Consider the following 5,313-nt stretch of genomic DNA (forward strand, 5'->3'; position numbering starts at 1 on the left):
GAATTCTCCCCCAGAACCTCCAGAAGGAACCAACCCTGCTGACACCTTGATTTTGGACTTCTAGCCTCCAGAACTGGGAGAGAATGAATTTCTGTTGCTTTAAGCCACCAAGTTCATGATCATTTGTTAAGGTAGTCACAGTAAACTGATAAGAGACATCCTCCTTATTCTTTTTTTTTTTTTTTTTAAATAACTGCATAGTATCCCTTGCGTGGCTGTATAATTGTTTATTCAATTGGTTGCCTATTGATGGACATGTGGGTTGCTCCCAAACTTTTGTTTGTACAAATAATGCTCAGTAAATAACATTGTGCATGTTCTTTCAAATCTGTTCAGGTGTAATTTACATTTGATTCTTAGAAGTGAGATTGCTGGGTCAAACTGTAAATGCACTTACATTTTTGCTAAATATTGCCAAATTCCCCTTCATAGGGGCTGTAACATTTTGCACTCCCACCAGTAATGAAAAAGAATGCCTATTTCCCCACAAGCTTGCCAACAGAGGGCATTTTCAATCTTGAATGTTTGCCAATCTGATAAACAAGACATGGTATTTCAGTGTAGTTGTAATTTGCATTTCTCTTATTGTAAGTGAAGTTGAGCATTTTTTCATGTTTGAGATTCTTTGCTTTTCTTTTCCTAGGAACTCTCTGATCTTTTAGCTATTTTTCTACTTTTTTTTTTTCTTCTCAATTGTTAAGAGCTTTTGCAATACATAATCTGCAAATTTTTTTCTGATTCTTTTATTTTTTTCGACAATATACATGGCTTCTTAGCATGCAAACTGTTTTGTTTTTTTTTTTTTCCTCCTTCAATTTTTAACACACAAGGATTCTTCATGCTCCCAGTCTAAGGAGCCTTCCTGAGCTATATTCTTCTCTGAGTCATTGCTTACCAATGTCTCATTTCCTTCTTCCTCTGAGCCCTTCTCAATTAGAATCAGAGATTTTAGCTACATTCTAGCTCCTGTCACTCCTTTTTCCTTTTATGTCTTAGATGGATTTCCCCAGAAAGCAGAGCCTAAGGCAGAGGTCATTTATGCTGTTACCTCCCTGGGGGAGTGAAGCAGAGAAGGAGAGGGAGTCAATACAACGGTGTGTTATCAAGTTGGCCACCTCTAAGTGCGATAGTTGGCTTAATCGGTGGGAGTGTGCCCCCTCCAAAGCCCTGTCAACTGTGTCTTAGGACTTCCTTAGCTGGTGGAGGCAGGAGGAGGGGGGCGGGGGGCAACAAAGAAAAAGGAATGAATTTATCCACTTGCTGATTCACCAGTCATCAAATCTAAACTCTTAATAATGTCAACTCCCTGAAAAATAGTTTCCTGGTAGGATTATGGTTAGTTTATCCAAAAATGAACACGGAGGCCACTTTTTCACCAGGTACCAGGCCATATTTCTATGATCAGACTTGACAATCCAGGAATTTGTTCAATAAAAACAACTGATGTATCCTTTGTGGAGGCACATGATTGGAAAAGACTGGGAAGGAAGCACTCAGCACCTTGTCTTCAAAAGGAGGAATGGAGCATGAACAAAGCCTCCCTATAGAGCAGTGACCTGTCACTAGGCCTACCGGTAGGGTTGGTCATTTGAGTAAAGCAGCGTTTACCTGAAATCCCCATTCAGTAATGCATGATGTTATGGATTATTTCTAAATGTTCATACAAGGCCTCAGTAGGGGAAGTAAGAGATGTTTTTTGATGAAGTCAGAGGATCATTCTAAGTTACTAGAGAGAGGGCAAGGATGGATGAGGCATCACCAGGGTTCCCTGGGTTGGGGGAAAGCATTGGGGCCTCACAAAAGCTCTGAAGAGAGTGGCAATATCTTAGTCTACTGGGGCTGCTGTAACAAAGTATCATAGATTGAGTGGCTCGTGAACAACAGAAACTTATTCATCACAGCTCTGGAGGCTATGGATCCAAGATCAGGGTACCAGCATGGTCAGGTTCTGGGAAGGGCCCTCCTCCAGGTTGAAGATGGCCATTTTCTCACTTTATCTTCACATGGCAGGGGTGGGGGTGGGGAGCTCTCTGGTTTATCTCTCATAAGGGCACTGATCTCATTCATGAAGGCTCCAAACTTATGACCTAATCACCTCCCAAAGGCTCCTAATACTACCACATGGGGGGTTAGGTTTCAACATATGAATTTTAGGGGGACACAAATATTCAGTCCATAACAGATGCTGATAGAGGAAGAGAGCAACAGAAAAGAAGTGAAGACAAGTGTTTATGTCACACTGGGGGTCATGCCTGCCTATCCTTCCCAGAGAATTCTAACATTATACCCCTGAGTGGCCACGGTGCTCTAGTATCACTATGAAGTGGGGAAGAACACTGTGCAGAAATCATACCCAAGGGTTGTATGTGAGGCTTAAGGTATCAAAAAAGTGTATAGGTGTTGGGGCAGGGTGGGCAATATCTAGGAAAAATGACAATTCATTTATATGAGGGTGAGTCAAAAATTATCCACGCTCTGGCTGTAGAATTTATTTTAATTAACTTTTAGAAAACACAAATACATCATTTTTCAACATAATCTCCTTGCTTTTCAATGCACTTTGTCCATCTGTCAACACGCTTTCGTATTCCCTCATTAAGAAATGTTTTAGGCTGAGCTGCGAGCCGCAAATGCACCACTGTCTTCACTTCATCAGAAGTGAATCTTCATCCTCGTAGGGCTGCTTTCAGGGGACCAAACAGGTGAAAGTCTGACGGAGCAAGATCAGGACTACAGGGAGGATGCTTTAACACCTCAAAACGAAGTAATCCATGACAGACTTAGGTTTTGAAAAGTTTGTGCAAGATGGGTACCAAAACAACTCACGTAAGGGCATAAACAGAAGCGTTTGGATATCTGCAAACAAAATTTGCACCGATATTCTAAGGAAGGTGAAAGTTTCTTAAAGAGAATCATTACTGGTGACGAGACATGGATTCATCACTATGAGCCTGAGAGTAAATGGCAGAGTATGGAATGGAAACATCCTCAATTGCTGACCAAAAAAAAGTTCAAAAGTCAACCATCAGCTGGAAAATTCATGCTTACAGTTTTCTAGGCATCTCAGGGGCCAGTATTGGAACATTATCAGGAAAAATGTTCCACAATCAACAGTGCTTGTTACAGTGAGTTGCTTAATGAAGAGCTGCAGCCTAAACTTTGGATTAAACACAGAGGACTGCTATCCAAGGGTGTTGTGATCTTGCATGACAATGCACTTCCGCAAGCTTCTGCCCACACTGTGATCTCGCTGCAAAAACTTCATTTTGATGTGTTAAAGCATCCTCCCTATAGTCCTGATCTTGCTCCATCGGACTTTCACCTGTTTAGTCCCATGAAATCAGCCCTATGAGGACGAAGATTCACTTCTGATGAAGAAGTGAAGACAGCAGTGCATTTGTGGCTCACAGCTCAGCCTAAAACATTTTTTAATGAGGGAATACAAAAGCGTGTTGACAGATGGACAAAGTGCATTGAAAAGTAAGGAGATTATGTTGAAAAATGATGTATTTGTGTTTTCTAAAAGTTAATTAAAATAAATTCCACAGCCAGAGTGCAGATAATTTTTGACTCACGCTAGCAGATTGACCAAGCAATCCTACTTCTAAGAATCAAATGTGAATCACATCTAAACAGATTTGAAAAAAACATATGCACAAGGTTGTTTATTGAGTTTATTTGAACAAACAAAAGTTTGGGAGCAACCCACATGTCTGTCAAGAGGGAATTGATTGAATAAATTATTGTACAGCCACACAAGGAATACTAATCACCACAGCTATCCCACAGACATACATATGCATACTCTTGAGCAAACTCCTTTGGAAACATTTAATCGCTCTAAATCAGATCAATAAGCAACAATCATGTTTGGAGCTTTAGAAGTTTTAACCTTTTTCAGGACTTGAATGACAGTAAAATTGCATTAATGGAAGATACCTCTTGTACCAATCTTGGCCTCCACCTCACAGCCTTCTGGGCTTTTAATGAGGCCAGAGGAACCTTAGCCTCAGCGGATCAAAGGCTTAAGTCAAGGACTTAATATGGAAGATATTTCTCAGCCACGGCTCTAACTTGGTGATATCACAATCTGATACACTGAGCAAGGAAAGTGGTTTAAGACTATAATGCTCAGAAACCCAGGAGCATAAGAACTGAAAACATGGAAAAATTGAGGAAATTAAAGACTTTACGATCTTCAGAAGTAAGTAATTCTGGTATATATTCCAGAAATCTAGCTATTTCAAGATTTGAGAGCATAATATGTGTATTCCCAAGAAGACCTTGAAATATTTTCAAAACAGCAGATGCATAAATTCTTTTTAAAGGGTAAAGAATAAATGTTTTGAAAGGGGAGAACTACAAAAAGAATAAGAAAAATCTAGTGTGAAGAATCCTCAAAGGAAAAAAAAAAAAGAATCCTCAAAGGGATGGGCCTCTAGTTTTTTAAAAAACAACTTCTTGTGTGTTATAAGAAGAATATTTTTATTATTTTGTATTTAAATGGAGCCTAACTTTGGGAAAATTATATATGTTTAAAAGTAGCATCAAAAACAAAATCAGTTATTAAAGAACGGTAAACACTTCTCAATGTTAACAGTTCTCCTTTTCTTGATTTCATGGAAGGGAAATATTGATGATTTTATTTTGGGGTCTGACTGCTATGTCAGCATAAAGATGGTCCCCAACTTGCAATGGTTCTACTTACAATTGTTCAGCTTTACAATGGTGTGAAAGTGAAACACATTCAGTAGAAACTGTTTCTTTGAATTTTGATCTTTTCCAAGGTTAGTGATATGTGATGTGATACTCCCATGATACTGGGCAGCAGCAGCAAGCCACAGATCCTAGTCAATTACACAGTCACTAGGGTAAAGAACCAATACACTTACAATCATTCTGCACCCATACAACCATTCTATTTTTCACTTTTAGTACAGTATTCAATAAATTACAGGAGATATTCGGCACTTGAATATAAAATAGGCTTTGTGTGAGATGATTTTGCCCTATTGTAGGCTAATGTAACTGTTCTAAGCACATTTAAGGTAGACTAGGCTAAACTATGATGTTTAGTAGGTTAGGTCTGCTAAGTGCATTTCTGACTTGGGATATTTTCAGCTTACAGTGGGTTTACTGGGACATAAGTCCTTTGTAAGTCAAGGAAGATCTGTCGTTTGATTAGATTTACAGAGTGGCCATTATGTTCAGAATATGTAGTTATAGTCTTCTCGGGCACCAGGTTATATAGAGTGTCTACCTGTATAATAAAATTAGTTTCTGATTTGTTTTGTTTTGTTTTGCTTTTAGACC

Source organism: Hippopotamus amphibius, chromosome X, assembly GCF_030028045.1.
Source record: "Hippopotamus amphibius kiboko isolate mHipAmp2 chromosome X, mHipAmp2.hap2, whole genome shotgun sequence".
NCBI classification, from domain to species: Eukaryota; Metazoa; Chordata; class Mammalia; order Artiodactyla; family Hippopotamidae; genus Hippopotamus; species Hippopotamus amphibius.